General features: G+C 38.5%; 1 pseudogene; it reads left to right on the top strand.

Moving 5' to 3' along the window:
• Positions 1-1,764: 1,764 nt before the first annotated feature.
• On the top strand, positions 1,765-18,326 carry LOC110347413 (olfactory receptor 8B3-like; annotated as a pseudogene).
• The last annotated feature ends 5,500 nt before the right edge of the window (positions 18,327-23,826 follow it).

Genomic DNA, 23,826 nt, shown 5'->3' with positions numbered 1-23,826 from the left:
AGGCATATATAGCATTATAGGAGTGTGCTTGAAGCTCAGATCATGTTGAAATATGTCACAAGTCTTAATTTATCCTGTGTTTTAAAAAATCCTCTATATACACATATGTGGCCTCCTTCTCTGCCAGGAATGAGTGGCTAACTTGAGGTCTCTTCAATCTCAGCTGTGTATTTCCTTAGACTCCAACTTGAATAGGTTTGCTCTAAGTGTAACCCCAACCACAGGCTAATGGAATCATCAATCCCTTCTGATTGTCTGTCACTGAGAGTGACACACTGTAGTACATGACGTGGGCATAGTCACCTGCTTATAATTGAGCCACCACTCTGTGCCTCACAGCAGCTAATAATCCTGTCTGGTCTAACTTTGCATAACTTATGCATCAACCAAAAAATAAGGGTGGCACATATTTTATGTTCATCTTGTCTTTGGCAGAGATTATAAGACATATGCAAATCTGGGTGTTCTAGTCTTTATTCTTGGAGAAGAAAGGCCTTCTTGACTTAAAGAAAATCAGTCTTTACTGTGATCCTTTGTCCCTGCTCCTCAATCATTTTCCATAAACAAACTAGATTTTGTTTTGTGTCAAAACAAGGATTTAGAACCCGTTATTATAGAGGCTGAATAATCCATTTCATCATAAATGGTATACTACTCAGCAATAAAGGGAACAAATTGTTGATGCACCAACAACTTGGATGGATCCACCTTCAGGTTCCTGAAGGTTCTTAGGCTGAGTGAAAAACAAATCAATCTCAGAAGTTACATATTTTATATGTCCATGTATTGTCCATGAAATGACCAAAGAATGGAAATAGAGAGCAGATTATTGGTTGCCAGGGGACAAAAATGAAAATGGAAGGGCATAGATATAAATATATAGAAATAGAGTAAGGACATTCACTTATGGTAGAGGAATAATTCTGTATCCTGATTGTAGTTTGCTTGAATAAGTACATGGGATTGCATTGCATAGACCACGCATGGATCCACATACGCACTTGTGCATGTTAAGCTACTGAAAGCCGAATAAGATTTGTGGTCTAGCTAACATTACTGCACCAATATCAGTTTCTTAGTTTTTTTTTTTTTTTACTGTCTTTTAGTTGTGGAGCTGTCACTATGGGAGGAGGTTGGGTGAGGAGTTCAAGGGAATCTGTGTATCACGTTTGCAACTTCCTGTACATATACAAGCACTGTAAAACAAACAAATTAAAAAAAGTAGATGCTGTCCCACAAGCAGAAGTACATGCTTTGTATATACAGGGAAATTCTAAGGTCATGTTTTTTCAAATGACTGCCCATATAAAGTGATTTTTCTTATAGATTTGATTTTAATTTGTTAAGGTGTAGACATATTGAGTCAAAAGAACCTAAGATAATTAAATTTCATGAAATAAAAGATCAATCTTACTTTACAAATCTTTTTTGTTAAAGTATTTAAAATTAAAGTCTACTTTTTTATGCCTATAAAATATGCATAGTTCAATACTGATTATATAAAAGGACTCAAAATATTAAAAATGAGCATAACAAATGTACTTTACTAGGTCATACATAATTTTTTACAAAAACTATGATACGCTCTATAACTAGGATTTGCAAACATTTAAGTGACATTAATTACATCTACAAGTGTATAAATGATACAGAATCTAGCTATGCCTGGGGCCTGTATAGTCCCTTGTGGGAAGATTACATCTGCTGTCATGAATTAGGGTATAAATACAGATACCTTTTTTTCCCCCTTCCTTCTTTATCACCATGGGAGACGTCCCAGGGAACCCTACTCCCAGATTCCTAATCAAGTCCAAAGGGATGGTAAGTGCTTAGTAAATGCCATGGGCCCTATGACATGATGGCTCTGATGTTGTCTGTGACTTCCCTTCACATTCTTTTGACAAATACTTAGCTAGAAATTTGATCAAACTTCAGAATGACTCTAGGAACATTCAGATTGTGAGATCTGTGCGGTCACGTTTTTGCCCAGCAAAGGCAGAGATTCTGTGATTGTAGCTGGTCAGCTCTGATACCTCAGAAGACACTTCCTCCACAGGACCCCTGGTGGTGAGACATGCATTGCAGTCAGCACTGAGTTACCTGAGTGGAAGGAAGATGTGTTAATTCTGTCTCTACTTGTATCTCTCACTTTGAATGTGGCTAAAAAGTGAGAACTATCATTTTGAAAAAAACAAGAAGCAGCACAGAGCTCTGATTTTACTGCCTGATTTTGTCTCATCCAATTCTCATTTAATTAGCTTCATCATCAGTCTGGTAGCAAGTCAGCCATGTAGCTTCAGGAGACACATCAAGAACACAGCAGCTTGGGCCAAGGATTTAGCTTAGTGCTTTCGTTGCCTGCTGTGCAAGCACAAGGACCCGAGATCAATCCCCAGTACCAAAAAAAAAAAAAAAGTAAAGAACACAGCAGCTTAAGGAGAGAGATTTCTTTGTTAACAAAAATATTGATGTATGGTATTATATATAAAAGAATTGTATACAATTTGATACATTCTTTTCAAAATTTACCACTAACATAACCAGCAACCAACAGAATTATACTTTTCTTTCATGCCTTTATATAAAAACCATTGAAAACACATTCACAATCCTTTCTTCATCCTCTGTCCAATTGGGATGGAATAGAACAGAAAGTGTAGAGACACTGGAATATGTGCTTAATTATAAATCTTGAACTACTGCCAAGATCTTTTTTTTTTTCTTAAATTCTTTTATTGGTACATTTTAGGTATACAACACAATTACATTTCTCATTGGGAATTGTACCTTTACATGATGCATCTTGGTTCTTATTTTTTCCCCATTCCTAGCCCTCCCTTCACCCCCTCCACCCTTCCCTATTTTCAAAGACTTTATTTCCATTTTTTCCACTTCTCATCATTTTTCCTTTCCCTTCCTTCCTTTCCCCTGCCCCTCCCACTAACCCTACCCCTTTGGACCTTTTATTCCTATTTTGCATTATCGATTATTCATTCTAATCATTGGTACATTTTAGGTATACAATATAATGACATTCATCATTGGAAATTTGCACCTTTATATAATCTCTCTTGGTTCTAATTTTTCACCCTTGCCCAGCCCTCCCTTCAACCCCTCCAGTCCTCCCTATTTACAAAGATTTTGTTCCTATTTTTCCATTTTCTCATATTAATTCCATACCCTTCTTTCTTTTATCCTACCCATCCCACTTCCTTCCCCTTTGCCCCTTTTCTTCCTATTTCACATTACCTATTATACATTTTAGTCCTTATTTACACTTTCAGTTTCTCACACCAGAGAAACTATTTGGTATTTATACATGTGTGTCCTATTTATTTCACTTAAGAGTATCACCTTAATGTGCAGGCATTTAGCTATAAATGTCTCTAATTTCTCATTTTTAATGGCTGTGTAGTACTCCATTTTATAAAAAAAACACATTTTCTTTATGTAGTCTCCAGTTGATGGGCAATTTGATTGTTTCCAAGGTTTGGCTATCACGAACTGTGCTGCTATGAACATGGGTGCACATATATCACTGTGGTATGATTCTTTTAATTCTTTGGGGAAGATCCCCAGCAGTGGAATAGCAGGGTCAAATGGGACTTCCAGTCCTAGTTCTTTGAGGTATCTCCATACTGATTTCCACAGTGCTTGCACCAGTCTACACTCCTACCAGCAGTGGAGCAGGGTTCCTCTTTCCCCACAGCCCCACCAGCATTTGTTATTGGTTGATTTCATGATAGCAGCCATTCTTTCTGGAGTGAAGTGGAATCTCAGCATTGTTTCCATTTGCATCTCTCAAATGACCAGTGATGTTGAACATTTTTTCATGTATTTATTTGCTATTTCTACTTCTTTGTCTGAGAAATGTCTGTTCATTTCAGATGCCCATTTTTGGATTGGGTCTTTAAATTTGGGAGGTCTGATCTTTTTAAGTTCTTTATAGATTTGAGATAGTAGACCTTTGTCTGAGGAAGAGCAGGTGAAGATTTTTTCCCACATTGTGAGTTGTCTCTTCACACTGCTGGTGGTTTCTCTTGATGTGAAGAAGCTTTTTAATAAGAAGAGATCTCACTTGTTGATTGTTTGTGCTAGTTCACAGACAACTGAGGTTTTGTTCATAAAATCTTTTCCTACACCAATGTCTTCAAGAGTTCTACCTAACCTCTGTTCCAACTGGTTCACAGTTTCAATTTTAATATTTAGATCTTTAATCCATTTCGATTTTAGTTTAGTGCATGATGAGAGATATAGGTCTAGTTTTAATCTTTGGCAAGTTGAAACCCAATTTTCCAGCACCATTTATTAAAGAGGCTATCTTTCCTCCAGTGAGGGTGTTTGGCTCCTTTATTGAAGATAAGATGTCTGAGTGTGTCTGGTGTTGTTTCTGCATCTTCTAATCTGTTCCACTGGTCCTCAGGTCTGTTTCATTGCCAATACCATGGTGTTTTTATCACCATAGCTTTGTAGTATAGTTGCATTTGGGGACTGCAATACCCTCTGCCATGTCTCTGTTACCTAGAATTGCTTTTGCTATTCTGGGTCTCTTCTTGTTCCAAATGAATTTTTGGATTGTTTTCTCAAGGTCTGTGAAGTATGCTGCTGGGATCTCAATTGGAATTGCATTGAATCTATAGAGCAGTTTTGGAAGTATGGCCATTTTCACTATATTAATCCTTCCTACCAAGGAGCAGGGGATGTCTGTCCATTTTCTGATATCATCTTCAACCTCTCTTTTCAGAATGCTATAGTTTTCAGAGAAGAGGTCTTTGATTTCTTTTGTTAGGTTGATTCCTAGGTATTTCAGTTTTTTGGATGCTATTGTGAAAGGAATTATTTGCCCTATTTCTCTCTCAGTGAGTCTGTCATTCATGTAGAGGAAAGCTGTTGATTTTTGTGTGTTGACCTTGTAACCAGCTACTTGACTGAATTTGGTTATGAAATCTAGAAGACTTTTGGTGGAGTTCTTGGGGTCTTCTATATAGAGTATCATGTCATCTGCAAATAATGACAATTTGACTTCTTCATTTCCTATCTTTATTCCTTTGATATCTTTCTCTTGTCTAATTGATGTGGCTAATGTTTCCAAAACTATATGGAACAAGAGTGGTGATAGTGGACATCCTTGTCTTGTTCCTGATTTGAGTGTGAAGGATTTCAGTTTTTGACCATTTAGTATGATATTGGCTGTTGGTTTTTCATAGATGACTTTTATCAGTTTGAGATAAAGATCATCTTCTCCAATTTTTGTAGGGGTTTTATCATAAATGCATGTTGGATTTTGTCAAATACTTTTTCTGCATCTATGGAGATAATCATATGGTTTTTGTCCTTGGCTCTATTGATATAGTGTAACATTGACTGGTTTGCGTATGTTGAACCATCCCTGCATCCCTGGGATGAGTTCCACTTGATCAGGGTGTATTATCTTCTTGATAATCTTCTGCATTCTATTTGCCAGTATCTTATTAAGAATTTTTGCATCTATGTTCATTTGTGAGATTGGCCTATAGTTCTCCTTTTCAGTTGGGTCTTTCTCTGCTTTGGAGATGAAGTTGATGCTTGCTTCCAGGAATGAATTTGGGAGTATTGCTTCCCTTTCAATTTCATTGAAGAGTTTAAACAGTAGTAGCAGTAGTTCCTCTTTAAATATCTTGTAGGATTCAGCAATGAAGCCATAATGGCCCGGGTTTTGCTTAGTTGTTAAGTTTTTAATTACGTTTTCAATTTCATTGGTTGATATTGGGTTGTTTAGAATTTTTAGGTCTTCTTCATTCAACTTTGGTAATTCATATGTATCTAGGAATCTGTCCATTTCTTCTGTGTTGTCCATCTTATTGGCATATAGGTTCTGGAAGTAGGTATTGATGATCCTCTGGATTTCTGCTTGGTTTGTTGTAATTTCACCCTTTTCATTCCTAATTGCATGGATTTGGGCCTTTTCTTTCCTTTTTCTGATAAGGTTGGCTAAAGGTTTGTCAATTTTGTTGATTCTTTCAAAGAACCAACTCTTGGCTTCATTGATTTTTTGTATCATTCTCTTAGTCTCCATTGCATTGATTTCTCCTCTGATCTTTATAATTTCCTCCCTTGTATGAGCTTTGGGTTTGTCCTGCTTTTCTTTTTCTAGAAGCTTGAGGTTCAGCATCAGAATAAATCAGAATAAATAATTGGGCTCATCCTGTTTTCCTAATGTGTGTATTCACTGCTATGAATTTCCCTCTTAAGACTGCTTTCATTGTGTCCCATAGATTCTGATATGTTGTATTGTCATTGTCATTTAATTGAAGGAACTGTCTGATTTCTTCTTTAATTTCCTCTGTGACCCATTGGTTATTCAGAAGTGTGTTGTTCAATTTCCACGTGCTTATGAAATTTTTCGAGTTTCTTTTGCTATTGATCTCCAATTTCACTGCACTATGGTCTGATAATATAGAGGGGATAACTTCAATTCCTTTGCACTTACTTAAACATGTTCTATGTGTGAGTATGTGGTCTATTTTGGAGAATGACCCATGTGCAGCTGAGAAGAATGTGCATTCTGATTTTGTGGAGTGGAAGACTGTGTAAACATCTGTTAAGTTCATTTGTTCAAGAGTTTGATTGAGTTCTAGTATTTCATTACTTATTTTTTGTGTAGTTGATCTATCTATTTGTGACAGTGGGGTGTTGAGGTCCCCCACTACAATTGTATTAGTGCATGTATGACTTTTCTTGTCTGTTAGTATTTGTTTTATATAGTTGGGTGCACTAGTGTTTGGTGCATAGATATTTATGACTGTCATCTCTTCTTCTTGGATTGTTCCCTTTACAAGGATGTAGTGTCCTTCTTCGTCTCTCTTAATCAGTGTTGGTTTGAAATCTACTTGATCTGCCAAGAGGATAGCTACTCCTGCTTTTTTTTTGGGTTCCCGTCTCATGGAGTATTGTTTTCCACCCTTTAACTTTCAGTCTATGAGTTTCCTTTTGAATGAAGTGTGTTTCTTGTATGCAGCATATTGTTGGATTTTACTTCTTGACCCATTCTGCCAGTCTGCTTCTTTTGATTAGTGAATTGAGACCATTAATATTGATGGTTATAACTGAAACGTATTGACTTATCATTACCATGACTTTTTCTTTTTGTTGGGTTCTCCCCCTTTACATTTAATATCTTGTCATGCCAGATGGGTTCACTCTGCTTTGCTTCCTGGGGTTGTGATCCTCAATGTCTGCTGCTAGGATATTGTGTAAACTTCTTTGGAGTGCTGGTTTGGTATTCATGAAGTTCCTAAGGTGCTCTTTGTCATGAAAGTATCTTATTTCTCCATCTATTTTGAAAGATAGTTTTGCAGGGTACATCAATCTGGGTTGGAGGCTGTTTTCTTTTAGGGCTTGGAATATGTCACTCCAAGCTCTTCTTGCCTTGATGGTTTGTTTGTGCTGAGAAGTCTGCTGTGATCCTGATGGGCTTTCCTTTGTATGTGATTTGTTTCTTTTCTCTAACTGCTTGTAGAACTTTGTTCTTCTGTTGAGTTTCTGGAATCTTCACAATTATATGCCTATGTGTAGATTTTTTTTGATCAAGGCTGTTTGGAGTCCTATATGCCTCACTTATCTGTATGTCAAGTTCTTTCCCCCTGCTTGTGAAGTTTTCTGCTATTATTTCTACAAAGAGTTTTTTTTATGTCATCTGCACTCTCTCCTGTTTTTTCATTGACTCCAGTCAGTCTTATGTCATTCTTCTTTGCATCGTCTAGCAGCTGCTGGATTGATTTCTCATGTTCCCTTATAATTTTGAAACAGTTTTTCTTTTCCTGGTCATTAATTGCAATCTTATCTTCCATATCTGAAATTCTGTCCTCACATTGGCTCATTCTGCTGTGTAGACTTTCAATGGAGTTTTTCATGTCCTGGAAATCTATTTGCATCTGTTTTATGGATTCCATTTGTTGCCTATGTTGGGATTCCATCATATCCCTGAGTTCCTCTCTTGATTTATTAATCATGTCTTGCACTAGGAGCACAATTTCTCCTGTTATTGAGAAATTATTTCTGATTTCATTTTTTCCAGATCCCCTTTTGTTGCCAGTTCAGTGGGTCCAGGTGGTTGAGTATCAGAGTGTTCCATCTCATTTCTCTTTTGAGTTGGTGTAGGTGATCTGGAAGTCTGGTTTTGAGACTTATTTACATGTTTTCTCATTTTGACTGGGGGGATGGGGGTGGGTGTTGTTGATGTTCGTGTGGCTCACCTCCTCTGAGCTGCGAGAGGGGGCCAGGGGCCAGGAACAGTGGTAGACATGATGACCCGAAAGCCCCTTCCTCTGCACTGGGAGTGGCAGGATGTTTGGCAGCCCGAAAGCCCCTTCTCTGGACCAGGAGCAGTGGGATGGCAGCTTAGAAGCCCCTACCTCTGGACTGGGAGCAGCAGGAGAGATGGTGGCTGGGCAGACCCTTCCTCTGTACCAGGAGCAGTGGGAAGGCAGCTCAGAAGCCCCTACCTCTGGGCAGGAATTCTTTAAATGCTGAGAACTTGATTAACTCCAGTACAGTGGTCTGGTGGTCCTGTGTTCTCTCGGTCTTTGTAGGGTGGAACCAGATGACTGTACAGAGAAGAGGTCAAAGGAGCTGGGTGTGGGGAGTCGATTGTTGCCAGGGTGTGGGCTGATTTGGTGTTTTCTGTGTGACTGGCGACCTCGGGACCAAGTCTGCAGACCTGCCTGTCTATAGTGGGCTGATTCAGTGTTTTCCACGTGACTCCAAGATCTTTTTTTTAATCATTAAGTTTATTGGTACACTTTAGGTATACAATACAGTGACATTCATCATTGGGAACTTGTACCTTTACATAATGTATCTTGGTTCTTATGTTTTCCCCATTCCCCTGTCCTCCCTTCAATCTCTCCACCCCTCCCTATTTACAAAGACTTTGCTTCCATTTTTTCCTTTTCTCATATTTTTTCTTTTCCCTTCTTTCCTTGCCAAGCTCTTTTATGCCCTTTATCATGGTTGACTTTATGGGTTCTTGTGGTATGTCACTGCAAACTATAAGGGACTTTCTCCCAGGAAGCAAAATATTGGTCTTATATCTTATTGTCTTAGTTACTTCTCTCTCATTGCTGAGACAAAATACTTGACATCCACAGTTAACAGAAGGAAAGGTTTATCTGGCTTATAGTTTGTAGAGGTTTCAGTCCATAATCAGCTGGCTCCAAAGTGGGGTGGCAGAGAGGCAACAGTTCATGGCTGCGGAAGATGGCAAAAGCAACAATGGAGTCTTTCTGCACCTTTTATCTTATTCAGACTATCTTGGGTGGGTAGCACTCATGACTTTAATCCTAGTGCCCTTGGGACTAACCCCACCATGAATCAGGCACACATTCTAGATTCAGCCACCTCTGAAAAAGCATAAGAGTTCGGGGGGGGGCACCTAAACACAAGCCATAACATTTACCTAAAGGAATTCTTTCTTGCTGGCATTATAGGGAACTGGCTGTCTAGTGCAATAACCAACACATGAGTAAAAACTAGGAAGAGAAAGGCTAGATTAAGTGGAGGGAAATCTGACAGCCATATCCCACTGCATTCTCAGGCATTCTACCTTCTTATTTTCTATCAGGAGAAAAGATTTTTTTCAGCTCAAGAGGACAAAAGAAAGAGTGATGGCAATGTTGAGGGAAGATGTGACACTATGTTCAGTAGCTATGAAAAAAGAAAACTTACAAAAACTCTTACCTCTTCACAGAGAATGAGAGTTTGGAATAGAAAGTTGGATTTTTTTTATTAATGAAATTTTCTTCTCTTCTGTTCAATTTTCAACAATGACAACGCTGTCTGGAAATGAGTCCTTGGTGACTGAGTTCCTTCTTGCTGGGCTAACAGATTGTCTAGATGTCCAGCTACCCTTTCTTTTTTTTTCTTTTTTCTTTTTTTGGTACCTGGGATCAAACTTGGGTCCTTGAGCTTGTGCAGCAGGTGAAATCACTGAGCCAAATCCCTGGCTCTCCAGCTGCCCTTCTTTTACCTGTTTTTGATGATCTACATTATCACCCTGGTGGGCAACTTAGGTTTGGTCATTCTGATTGTTCTCAGTCCTCACCTCCACACCCCCATGTACTATTTCCTCTTCAACCTCTCCTCCACTGATCTCTGTTACTCTTCTGTTTTCACTCCCCAAATGCTGATGACCTTTCTTTCCATGAAGAATGTCATCTCCTTTGCAGGCTGCATGACTCCGCTGTTTTTCTTTCTCTTCTTTGTCATCTCTGAGTGCTACATGTTGACCTCTATGTGGCCATCTGTAACGCACTGCTGTATAAGGTCAGCATGTCTCAGCAGGTCTGTTTTAGGCTATCTCTTGCTGTCTATGCCATCAACCATTACTTGTGTGATATCCTCCTCCTTCTCCAACTCTCTTGCACCAGCACTTATGTCAATGATGTGATAGTTCTCATTGTATCACAACCTCCAATGTAATCATATTAATTTCTTACATTTTCATCATCACAGTATTCTGCACATTGAATCTACATAAGGAAGATCCAAAGCCTTCAGTACCTGTGTACATCATTGTTATTTCTCTCATTCTCTCATTCTCTCTCTCTCTCTCTCTGTTGATAATCAACATTCATGTATTTTAAATATTCTTCTCCTGAATTTGGGAACCAGGGAAAATTTTCTCATGTTTTCTGCACTAGTATGGGACTTACGCTCAATCTTCTGATCTACAATTTGAGGAACAAGGATGTCAAAATTTCCCTGAGGAAAGTTGTTATTTAAAATTCAGAGGAATGGGCTGGGGATTTAGCTCAGTGGTTCTGGCACCTGCCTCGCAAGCATAAGGTCGCAAGTTTGATCTTTGGTACCAAAAAAAAAAAAATTCAGAAGAATAATATATTGTAATTGGAAGTGGTAATAACATAAAGAAACTAAGGACATGAAATTTTTATTGGACGCTTTCATGAAGAGATGTGTTCAAGCCTATGTGAATTCTACAGGTAGTATTTTATGTGGGTTAGCAGAGTTGTCTTGCCCTTTCTCTTATACCTTATCTTGTCTGACTTTTGTTTCTGTATCTTTGACACTTCTCACAGTTTTTCTAAATAACTAATGGAATGTTTATGAAGCAACATATGCCTCAATGTTTTCTTTTATAATTTCATACACTTTCAATATTCCTGCATAGGAAAATTATGCTGAATTTTGTACTTTACAAAAAGTTAAAATTTCAATTCTCTTACCTAAACACAGAAGAGCTAAATATGACAAACATTCTCATTATTATCAACACTGTTAGTGTTAAAGGAATCAAGATTTGATGAAATGTTTTCTTTTATTTTTTCTTCTTTTATTGGTACATTTTAGGTATACAATATGTTTACATTTATCATTGGGTGTTTGTACCTGTACATGATGTATCTTGGTTATTATTTTCTCCCCATTACCTGTGCACACTTCACCCCTCCACCTTTCCCTATTTACATAGACTTTGTTTCCATTTTTTTCTTTTCTCATAATTTTTCCTTTCCCTTCTCCCCCCCCCCCCCACACCCCCACAACTTTGGACCTTTTCCTATTTCAGATTATGAATTATTCATTTTAAAGCTTATTTACACTTTCAGTTTCTCACACTAGAGAAACTATTTGGTATTTTCACATGTGTGTCCTATTTATTTCACTTAAGAGGATGGCCTCAATATGCATCCATTTAGCTATAAATGATTCTAGTTTCTCTTTCTTTATGGCCGATAGTACTCCATTTTATAAAAAAACCATATCTTCTTTATCCAGTTTCCAGTTGATGAGCACTTGGGCTCTTTCCAAGTTTTAGCTATTACAAACTGTGCTGCAATAAACATGGGTGCACATGAATCACTGTGGTATGGTTCTTTTAATTCTTTTGGGAAGATACCCAGCAGGGGAATAGTGGGTTCAAATGGGTCCTCTAGACCTAGTTCTTTGAGGTATCTCCATACTGATTTCCACAGTGGTTGCACCAGTCTGCACTCCCACCAACAATGGAGAAGGGTTCCTTTCTCTCCACACCCCCACCAGCATTTGTTATTTGTTGATTTCTTGATAGCAGCCATTCTTCCTGGGGTGCGGTGGAAACTCAGTGTTGTTTTCATTTGCATCTCTTGAATGACCAGTGATGTGGAACATTTTTTTATATGTTTATTTGCAATTTCTACTTCTTTGAGATATGTCTGTTCATTTCAGACGTCCATTTTTGAATTGGGTCTTTGAATGTGGGGGGTCTGATTTTTTTCAATTTCTTATATATTCTAGATAGTAGACCTTTGTCTGAGGTACAGCTGCTAAAATTTTTTTCCATATTGTAGGTTGTCTCTTAGCTCTGTAGGTGGTTTCTCTTGCTGTGCAGAAGCTTTTTAATAAGATAAGATTCCAGTTGTTGATCATTTGTGCTAGCTCCTGCACTACTGAAGTTTTGTTCATAAGGTCTTTTCCTATGCCAATGTATTAAAGAGTTCTACCTAACTTGCAGCAAATTTAGTGTTTCTGTCTTAATATGTAGATCTTTAATCCACTTTGATCTTAGTTTAATGTATGGTGATAGGTATGGGTCTAGTTTTAATCTATGGCAGGTTGAAATCCAGTTTTTCCAACACCATTTATTAAAGAGGCTCTCTTTCCTCCAGTGAGGGTGGTTGGCTCCTTTATCAAAGATGAGGTGGCTGAGTATGTCTGGAGTTGTTTTTCCATCTTCTAATCTATTCCCCTGATCCTCGGATCTGTTTCTTTGCCAGTACCATGCTGTTTTTATCACAGGAGCTTTGTAGTATAGCTTCAAGTTGGGGATTGTGATACCCCCAGCCATGTCTCTGTTGCCTAGAATTGCTTTTGCTATTCTAGGTCTCTTCTGCTTCCAAATTAATTTTTGTATTGTTTTCTCTAGTTCTGTGAAGTATATTGTTGGAATTTCAATTGGCATTGCATTAAATCTATATAGTAGTTTTGGAAGTATGGCCATTTTCACTATATTGGTTCTTCCTACCCAGAAACAAGGGATGTCTTTCCATTTTCTTATATCCTCCTTGATTTCCTTTTTCAGAGTGCTGTAGTTTTCAGTGTAGAGATTTCTTGCTTCCTTTGTTAGGTTGATTCCTAGATATTTCATTTTTTTGGATGCTATTGTAAAAGGAATTGTTTCACTAATTTCTCTCTCAGTGAGTCTATTGTTTGTATGTAAAAAGGCTATTGTTTTTTGAGGGTTGACCTTATATTCAGGTACTCTACTGAATCTGTCAATTAAGTCTAGAAGTCTTTTGGCAGAGAATTTTGGGTCTTCTATGTAAAGTATCATATCATCAGCAAATAATGACAGTTTAACTTCTTCCTTTCCTATCTTTATTCCTTTTATTTCTTTCTCTTTTCTAATTGCTGTGGCTAATGTTACAAGAACAATATTGAACAGGAGTGGTGATAGTGGGCATCTTTGTCTTGTTCCTGATTTTAGCATGAAAATTTTCAGTTTTTGACCATTTAGTATGATGTTGGCTGTTGGTTTTTCATAAATACCCTTAATCAGGTTGAGATAAAGACCTTCTATTCCAATTTTCTGTAGCGTTTTTATCATAAATGGTGTTGAATTTTGTGAAATGCCTTTTTTGCATCTATTGAGATGATCATATGGTTTTTGTCTTTCATTCTGTTAATATAGTGTATTACATTTATTGATTTATGAATGTTGAACCATCCTTGCATGCCTGGGATAAATCCGACTTGGTCAGGGTGTATGATCTTCTTGATGACCCTCTGTATTCTGTTTGCCAGTATCTTGTTGAGGATTTTTGCATCTATGTTCATTAGGGAGATTGGCCTGTAGTTTTCTTTTTGGGTTGGGTCTTTCCCTGGTTTTGGGATCAAAGTAATGCTTGCTTCCTGGAATGAATTTGGAAGCCTTGCTTAACTTTCATTTTCCTTGATGAGTTTAAAGTGTAATGGCAATAGTTCTTCTTTAAATGTCTTATAGAATTCAGCAATAAAGCCATCAGGACCTGGGCTTTTCGTTGTTGGTAAATTTTTTTTATTACATTTTCAATTTCACTCTTTGTTATTGGGGTGTTTGGAATTTCTGTATCTTCTTTATTTAACTTTGGCAATTCATATGTATCTAGGAATCTGTCCATTTCTTCTGTGTTTTCCATTTTATTAGAGTACAGGTTCTTGAAGTAGGTATTAATGATCCTCTGGACTTCTGCTGGGTCTGTCTTGACTTTACATTTTTCATTCTTAATTGCATGGATTTGAGTCTTTTCTTTCCTTTTTTTTGATAAGGTTGGTGAAAGATTTATTGATTTTATTTATTCTTTCAAAAAACCAACTCTTTGATTCATTAATTTTTTGTATCAGTCTCTTAGTCTCCATTGCATTGATTTCTGCTAGAATCTTTATAATTTCCATTCTTGTACAAGCTTTGGGTTTTTTATGCTCTTCTTTTTCTAGGAGTTTGAGGTTCTGTATTAGGGTATTTAACTGAATTCTCTCTGTTGTCCTAATATGGGCATTCAATGCTATGAATTTCCCACATAGAACTGCTTTCATTATGTCCCATAGGTTCCTGTATGTTGTACTGGCATTATCACTTAGTTGTAGAAACTGTCCAATTTCTTAATTTCCTTTGTGACCCATTGGTTGTTCAGGAGGGTGTTATTCAATTTCCATGTGTTTGTGGGAGTTTTGAGGTTTCTTATGTTATTGACCTCCAATTTTATTGCATTATGGTCTGATAATATACAGGGGATAACTTCCATTCTTTTACATTTACTTAGACATGTCCTATGAGCTATCATATGATCTATTCTGGAGAATGACCTGTGTGCAGCTGAAAAGAATGAGTATTCTAATTTTGTGGAATGGAATACTTTGTAAACATCTATTAAGTCCATTTGTTTAATAGCTTGGTTCAGTTCTGGAATTTCATTGTTAATTTTTTTTCTAGATGATCTGTCTGTTTTTGACAGAGGGGTGTTGAGGTCTCCCACTACAATTGTATTTGTGCTTATTTGGTTTTTCATGACCATCAGTATTTGTTTTGTATAGTTGGGGGCATTCATATTTGGTGCATATATATTTAGGATTGTCATCTCTTCCTCTTGGATTGTTTCCTTCACAAGGATGTAGTGATGATCTTTGTCTCTCTTAATTAATTTTGGTTTGAAATCTACTTTGTCTGCAAATAAGATTGCTATGCCTGCTTTTTTCTGGGTTCCTGTCATGTGGAGAACTGTTTTCCATCCTTTTGCTTTCAGTCTATGAATTTCCTTTTGAGTTAGGTGTGTTTCTTATATACAACATATTGCTGGATTTTACTTCTTAATCCATTCTGCGAGTCTATTTCTTTTGCTTGGTGAATTGAGGTCATTAACACTGAGAGTTATAATTGATAGATATTGACTCATCCTTGTCATGATATTTTACTGTTGTTGGCTTTTATTTCTTATTTACCCCCTTTCCTTTTAGTGTCTTATCTTGCCTGGTGGCTTCCCTCTGTTGGGCCTCGAGTTGTTTTTTTCTAGGATATTGCTTAAAATTGTTTGGAGTGCTGGTTTGGTGTTTTTGAAATTTCCCAGATGTTCTTTGTTGTGGAAGTATCTAATTTCCCTATCGATTTTGAAAGATAATTTTGCAGGATACAACAGTCTAGGTTGGAAGTTATTTTCTCTTAGGGCTTGAAATACTTCACTCCAGGCTCTCCTTGATTTGAGGGTTTGTGTTGAGAAATGTGCCATGATTCTGATGGACTTTCCTTTGTAGATGATTTGTTTCTTTTCTCTAACTGCCTGTAGAATTTTGTTCTTCTGTTGGGTTCTGGGATCTTGACTATTATATGCATAGTTGTAGTTTTTTTGATCATGGCTACTTGGAGTTCTACATGCCTCACTTATCTGTATGTCCAATACCCCACCTCCATCTGGGAAGTTTCCTATTATTACTTCTGTGAACAGTTTTTTTTTTTATGTCAATTGTACTTTCTCCTGTTTTTTAATGGACTCCTGTCAGCCTTTTGTTTCTCTTCTTTGCATCATCTCTCAGCTGCTGGATTGATTTTCATGGTCCCCTGCTATCTTTAAGAAATTTCTGTTTTCATGGTCCTTCACTGCAATCCTATCTTCTATATCTGATGTTCCGTCTTCAGATTCCTTTAATCTGTTCTGTATGCTTTCAATGGAGTTTTTAATTTCCTGAATATCTGTTTGAATCTATTTCATGGATTCCATTTCTTTCTTATGTTGGGTGATCGTGGTTTCCATTTCTTACTTAATCTGGGCATTCCTGGCTTCCAGCATATTTCTGAGGTCATCTTTTTAAAAATTTGTTTTTGTTCTAGGGCCTTTAATCATGTCTTTCACTCTGCTCACCATCTCTGTAGTTATCTGGGAGACTACTTCTGTTTTGAATTTTTCTAGAGCCTCATTCATCTCTTTTGTTACTTCCTGTGCTATCAGTTCAGTGTGTTCAGGTGGTTGATTATTGGACTTTTCCACCTCATTTCCCCCAGAATTTGCCTTTTATGGGCTGGAAGTCACCTTACTTAAATGTCTTCTCCCTTTTCTTTTTGGTACTGTCCTTGGTTTAGTTCCTGCGTTAATACTTTGAAGTTGCTTATTGTAAGTATCTTTGTTGATGTATTTAGAGGCCTTATGGAATGATTGTTTCTCAGAGGTGTCTTCCAGATATAGCCTTTAGGTTTTGAGTCTCTAATGTCAAGGAGGCTGTCTCATTTTCTTTGTACAAGGAAGGTTAACTGATTAGATTAATCACAATATCTTAGTCCAAGTGATACAATTAGCAACACAATAGCATTGAGTACCTCTTAGTAAATGCCAATTTGTGGTAGTTATTAATCTATCACCTTTAACTGTATGAATTAAATCAGAATCAAGGACCAACCCTTCATATGTTTATAGTGAATAAACTCTTCAATATGGCAACTTTACCCTTTGGAATGGGGAGTTAGAAGGAGTTGGGGAGGGAGGGATAGGTAGGTAGAAGGATAGAGGAAGGTTAGCAGTGAGGTCAGCAGACACAAGTGAGAGAAGGAAAAAGAAGAAAGGAAGAATAAAGAAGAAATATGAATTAGCACCAGAATAGGAACACAAAGGGAGATGAAGAACAACGTGGGACAGCAAGGGAGCAAGGGAGAGAGAGAGAGAGAGAGAGAGAGAGAGAGAGAGAGAGAGAGAGAGAGAGAGAGAGAGAGAGAGAGAGAGAGAGAGAGAGAGAGAGAGAGAGAGAGAGAGAGAGAGAGAGAGAGAGAGAGAGAGAGAGAGAGAGAGAGAGAGAGAGAGAGAGAGAGAGAGAGAGAGAGAGAGAGAGAGAGAGAGAGAAAAGAAAAAAGAGAAAAAAATTTTTAAAAAGAGTAGATAAGGAAAAAAATTAAAAATAAGAGCAAAAAAATAGTGGTAATTTTGAAAATAACAAATAAAAGATAAAAATGAAGGGACTTCTTAAGGGTAAGTCTCTTCTGTCACAATAGACAACATGGGCAGAAGTGTGCAGTTATAAGTTAATGAGTCTCAGTAAGCCATTCACAGACCCGTGAGATTCAGGCAGATTTCTGGCTGCAAGTCCCAAGTTGAGCTCCTTGTTCTCCTGCAGGGTTGAACTGTGCAAGGTTCTCTTGCAGATTCCAGCTTCCTTTCCCCTGGAGATAGTCCAGGTTCTGATGGGAGGTGATGATCCTTCTAACTTACCAATTATAGTGGTCTGGTGTGCCTTTACTGCAGGAATTCTCTTCACTTTTCCAGTGGGTTTAAGTTATCATCAGGGAGTCTGAGAGAGCCCCTCTCTCTCTTGCTCACTTCTGCAGTTCAGGACAATGGCCTTTATGTCCCCCTGTGCCTCTGTAGTGTGGAACCAGGTAGCTGCACAGCCAAGAGGCCAGAGGCGGGGGGGTCCTGGCACTGTTGTTCTAGGCACTTGTGTGGCTCCATAGGTGGCTGGGAGGCATGCCTGGGGGTTCTTAAAAACCCTTGGTCGCAAGTGGGTGTTTTCTTTTTAAAATTAATGTATTTTGGGGGCAGCTCACTTTCTGGTCCCCTTTCTGTTTCTTTTAGGCAGGAGCTTTCTTTCTCCCAATAAATTTTTCCTACTCTTAAAAAAATTAATGTATTTTTTGACTGATACATGAACAACATAAAAATGTACATATTAATGGGTTGAGATCAAATGTCTTCAATTCAAGCAGTGTGAATCTTGGAGCATAATCAAGTCCCCTTAATCTGATCCTTTTCTGCTTTTTTCTTTCTCACCACTATTCCCTTTTCTTATTCTGTGTTCTTGAATAGGTTGAGATATGCAAAACTCCTCCATCTGACTGACACCTATGTCTGAGAACTTATATCATCTGCACTTATTAAACAGAATGGATATAATTCCACCTTTCATTGCCAATGACAGCATTAACAGAGAATGATGGGAGAAACAGTATGTTTGTATCCCAGGATTCCAACGAGACCAATTGTGACTTACAATATTTGCATTTATTACTATGTAAGATGGTATCAAACATTTGGAAATAGAGATATAGTTCTTACAATAATTGTTGCTTTTATCACTAAAAAGAAACCACTGTGCAATGCCCCCAGGCCAGGAGCCTGCCCAGAGAGAAGCTGCATGGGCATGCAGGCTTTCACAGGAGGACTACTATTCCATTGGTGAGTGTGTGCAGATCCCAGGGAGCAGCTGTGTGGTCCTGACCAGTACAGCTGTGGGAAGATCCCAGTCAGGGCTCTACCCCAATCCCAGAGTCTCAGGCACACCCACCCAAGCCAAATGCTTGGCCAGAGAGGGGTTGCACAGGTACATAGGCATCAGCTAGAGGCTCGCTGTACCATCAGCCACAGCCAGGAACCCACCTGGAGAAGAGCTGTACAGGCACACAAGCAATACCCAGAGGCTCACCCTGATACCATTGACAAGTGCGAGGAGACCCTAGCCAAAGCCTGTGCAGATAACGGAAACTGGGGTGCACAGTCCCCAACCAAAGGACCTCCCAGACAATAGCTGCATAGAGGCCCCAGTGAGAGGCACACCTGGATATCATCCCAAGTGTGTTCTGGCCACAGCCAGAAGCCCACCCAGACAACAGGTCTGTTCAGGGACCTAGAAGGCTACACCTCTGAACCCAGGAATTGGTGTACTGGTGAGCAGCAGAATAAGGCTGCTCAGTGGCTTGCTGAGAATTCAAGACCACTAGATGAGCAAAAACGTGCCTCAACAAAGAACAGCAGGCTGCATCTGTTGAAATGAGAAGACACATAAATAAATCCCCAAACCAGACTTCCAGATCACCTAAGGGAACCCCAAACGGCAATGAGACAGAATAATCTGATACTCAACCACCTGGACTCCTTGAACTGGCAACAAAAGGGGACCTGCAAAAAATGAAATCAGAAATAATTTCTCAGATAACAGCAGAGATTGTGCCCATAGTACAAAACATGATTAATAAATCTAGAGTGGACACAGATAAAAAAAGAAGAGCTGTGTAATATGGTGAAATCTCAACATAGGAAACAAATGGAATCCATAAAACAGATGCCAACAGATTTCCAGGAGATTAAGAACTTCATTGAAAGTTGACACAGCAGAATGAGCCAATGTGAGGATAGAATTTCAGATATAAAAGATAGGATTGCAATTAGTGACCAGGAAAAGAAAAATTTCTCAAAAATAGTAAGGGACCACTAGAAATCAATCCAGCAGCTGTTAGACGATGCAAAGAAGAATAACATCAGACTGATTGGAGTCAATGAAGAAACAGGAGAGAGTGAAGATGACATCAAAAACCTGTTCACAGAAGTAATGGCAGAGGGAGCCAGCAGGGCTGAGTGGGGCCGAGCAGTTGCAGGCTGACCAGGACCTGATTGCTCTGGCTTGCTCCACCAGCTTTCCACCAGCCACTGGGACAGGCTTTCCACCAGTCACCAGAACAGGGTGAGGAGGACCCCCCCTGGGTAGGCCCACCAGCTGACAGCTGGGCTGAATGGAGCAGTCAGGGCTGAGTGGGGCCAAGCGGTTGCAGGCTGACCAGGACCTCATTGCTCTGGCTTGCTTCACCAGCTTTCCACCAGCCACCAGGACAGGGTGAGGAGGAACCCCCCCCCCCCAGGCAGGACAACCAGCTGATGGCTGGGCCATGTGGGTGCCTCCAACAATCCTCCCCCTACCTGGTCTCTGGCCTTTTGGCTGTGCAGCTACTTGGTTACACACTGCAGAGGCACAGGGGGACAAAAGCCATTGTCCTGAGCTCCAGAAGTGAATAACAGAGAGAGTGCCTGTCTCAGGCTCCTTGATGAAAACAAGCCCACTGGAAAAGTGAAGGGAATCTCTGCAATAAAGTCACACCAGACCACCGTGATTGGTAAGCTGGAGGGATCATCAGCGCCCATCAGAAACAGGACTTTCTTCAGGGGAAAAGCAGCTGAAACCTGCAGTAGAAACTTGCAGAGTGCAACGCTGCAGGAGGACAGGGAGCTTAACTTGGGACTTGCAACCAGAAATCTGCCTGAATCTCACAGGTCTGGGACTAGCTTACTAAGACTCATTGACTTATAACTGCACACTGCTGCCCATGTTGTCTATTGTGAGAGGAGAGACACACCTTGAAGGAGGCCCTTTATTTTTTAAAGGTGATAGGTTAATAGCTACCACAAATTGTCATTCTTTAAGAGGTATTTAATGCTATGGTGTTGCTGATTGTATGATTTGGCCTAAGATGTTGCGATTGATCTAAACAGTTTTCCTTTCTGGTATAATGAAAATGAGATAGCCTCAGAGTCATTAGAGACTCAAAACCTAAATATCAACTATATCTGGTAGACACCTCTGAGAAGCAATTATTCCATAAGGGTTTTAAATAGACCAACAAAGATACTTACAATAAACAACTTCATAATATCAACCCAGGAACTAAACCAGAGACAGTACCAAAAAACAAAAATGAGAAGGCATTTAAGCAAGTCACAAACCCAGACTTCCAACCCCCAAAAGGCAATTTCTGGGGGAAATGAGGTGGAAAAGTCTGATAATCAACTACCTGGACACCCTGAACTGATAGCACAGGAAGTAACAAAAGAGATGAATGAGGCTGTAGAAAAATTCAAAGCAGAAATAATCTCCCAGATAACTACAGAAATGGTAAGCAGAGTGAAAGACATGATTAGGGGCTCTAGAACAGAAACTGATAAAAAAAAGATGAGCTCAGAAACATGCTGGAAGCCATGAATGCCCAGCATAAGAAAGAAATGGAAACCATGAAACAGATTCAAACAGATATTCAGGAGATTAAAAATTCCACTGAAAGCGTGCAGAGCAGATTAAGAGTATCTGAACATAGACTATCAGATATAGAAGACAAGATTGTGGTTAAGGACCATGAAAACAGAGATTTCTTAAAAATAGGAAGGGACCATGAGAAATCAATTCAACAGCTGCTAGATGATGCAAAGAATAACATAAGACTGTTAGGAGTCCATTAAAAAACAGGAGAAAGTACAATTCACATAAAAAAACTGTTCACAGAAGTAATAATAGAAAATTTCCCAGACAGAGGTGGAGAATTGGATATACAGATAAGTGAGGCATATGGAACTCCAAGTAGCACGATCAAAAAAATCTACACCTAGACATATAATAGTCAAGATCCCAGAAAACCAACAGAAGAACAAAATTCTACAGGCAGTTAGAGAAAAGAAACAAATCACCTACAAAGGAAAGTCCATTAGAATCATGGCAGATTTCTCAACACAAACCCTCAAATCAAGGAGAGCCTGGAGTGAAGTATTTCAAGCCCTAAAAGAAAATAACTTCCAACCTAGACTGTTGTATCCTGCAAAATTATCTTTCAAAATTGATGAGGAAATTAAATACTTTCATGACAAAGAACACTTGAGAAATTTCATGAGCACCAAACCAGCACTCCAAACAATTCCAAGCAATATCCTAGAAAAAGGCAATAAAGGTCACAACTCCTTGAGGCTCAACAGAGGGAAGCCACCAGACAAGGTAAGAAACTAAAGGGAAAGGGGGAAAAAGAAATAAAAGCCAACAACAGTAAAACATCATGACAAGGATGAGTCAATATCTCTCAATCATAACTATCAATGTTAATGGCCTCAATTCACCAATCAAAAGAAGTAGACTGACAGAATGGATTCCAGCAATATGCTGTATACAAGCAACACACCTAACTCAAAAAGAAATTCATAGACTGAAAGTAAAAGGATGGGAAATGGCTCTCTATGTGACAGGAACCCAGAAAAAAGCAGGGGTAGCAATCCTATTTGCAGACAAAGTAGATTTCAAACCAAAACTAATTAAGAGAGACAAAGATAGTCATTACTTCCTTGTGAAGGGAACAATCCAAGAGGAAGAGATGACAATCCTAAATATATATGCACCAAATATGAATGCCCCAACTATGCAAAACAAATATTAATAGACATGAAAAACCAAACAAGCACTAATACAGTTGTAGTGGGGGAGCTAAATACCCCACTATCACAAATAGACAGATCATCTAGACAAAAAATTAACAACAAAATTCTGGAACTGAACCAAGCTATTGAACAAATGGACTTAATAGATATTTACAGAGTGTTCCACCCCATAAAATCAGAATACACATTCTTTTCAGCTGCACACAAGTCATTCTCTGAAATAGACCACATGCTAGCTCACAGGACATGTCTAAATCAATGTAAAAGAACTGAAATTACCCCCTGCATATTATCAGACCACAGTGCAATAAAATTGGAGATCAATAACATGAGAAACTGCAAAACTCCCACAAACACATGGAAATTGAATAACACCTTCCTGAACAACCAATGGGTCACAGAGGAAATTGAAGAAGAAATTAGACAGTTTCTACAAGTAAATGATGATGCCAGTACAACATGCAGGAATCTATGGCACACAATGAAAGCAGTTCTATGCAGGAAATTCATAGCAGTGAATGCCCATATTAGGAAAACAGAGAGAACTAACATAAATAATCTAATGCAGAACCTCAAACTCCTAGAAAAAGAAGAGAATAACAAACTCAAAGCCCACAAAGAGAGGAAATTGTAAAGATCAGAGCAGAAATCAATGCAGTGGAGACTAAGAGAATGATACAAAAATTAATGAATCAAAGAGTTGGTTTTTTGAAAGAATAAATAAAATCGATAAACCGTTAGCCAACCTTATCAAAAAAAAGGAAAGAAAAGACTCAAATCCATGCAATTAAGAACAAAAAAGAGGAATTCACAACAGAACCAGCAGAAATCCAGAGGATCATCAATACCTACTTTGAGAACCTGTATTCTAATAAAATGGAAAACACAGAAGAAATGGACAGATTCCTAGATACATACGAATTGCCAAAGTTAAATGAAGAAGATATAGAAATTCTAAACATCCCAACTACAATGAGTGAAATTGAAAATATAAAGAAAAATTTACCAACAAAGAAAAGCACAGGTCCTGATGGCTTTATTGCTGAATTCTACAAGACATTTAAAGAAGAACTAATGACATTACTCTTTAAACTCATCAAGGAAATTGAAAGAGAAGCAAGGGTTCCAAATTTATTCCTGGAAGCAAGTGTTATTTTGATTCCAAAACCAGGGAAAGACCCAACCCAAAAAGAACTACAAGCCAATCTCCCTAATGAACATAGATGCAAAAATCCTCAACAAGATACTGGCAAACAGAATACAGAGTGTCATCAAGAGATCATACACCCTGACCAAGTCAGATTTATCCCAGGGATGCAAGGATGGTTCAACATATGTAAATCAATAAATGTAATACACTGTATTAACAGAGTCAAGG

The sequence above is a fragment of the Heterocephalus glaber genome, unplaced genomic scaffold (assembly GCF_053883595.1).
Source record: "Heterocephalus glaber isolate CG9 unplaced genomic scaffold, H.glaber_assembly_v1.0 deba00000006, whole genome shotgun sequence".
NCBI lineage: Eukaryota > Metazoa > Chordata > Mammalia > Rodentia > Bathyergidae > Heterocephalus > Heterocephalus glaber.
Note: the sequence above shows the minus strand (reverse complement) of the source record. Positions and strands in the feature narration are given on the sequence as shown.